Genomic DNA, 233 nt, shown 5'->3' with positions numbered 1-233 from the left:
ACTCTATTATCTGAACAACTATTTCTTTTTGGGAGAAATATATAGGGAAATCTGTTATTAGATAGTTTGGATACTGAAACAAAAGTTCCAATTTAAGAACGTATTCAATTTGAGATTTGAGATATACCCTCTATATTATTAAATACTATTGCATTTCCTTTGGAAGAATAATGATAATTTTGATGGGTAGTAGCTTTAACATAATTTAGGGAATAGTTTAATTCAGTATTATT

This window comes from Daktulosphaira vitifoliae, unplaced genomic scaffold (assembly GCF_025091365.1).
Source record: "Daktulosphaira vitifoliae isolate Bord-2020 unplaced genomic scaffold, ASM2509136v1 Scaffold_1, whole genome shotgun sequence".
In the NCBI taxonomy this organism is placed as follows: domain Eukaryota; kingdom Metazoa; phylum Arthropoda; class Insecta; order Hemiptera; family Phylloxeridae; genus Daktulosphaira; species Daktulosphaira vitifoliae.
Note: the sequence above shows the minus strand (reverse complement) of the source record.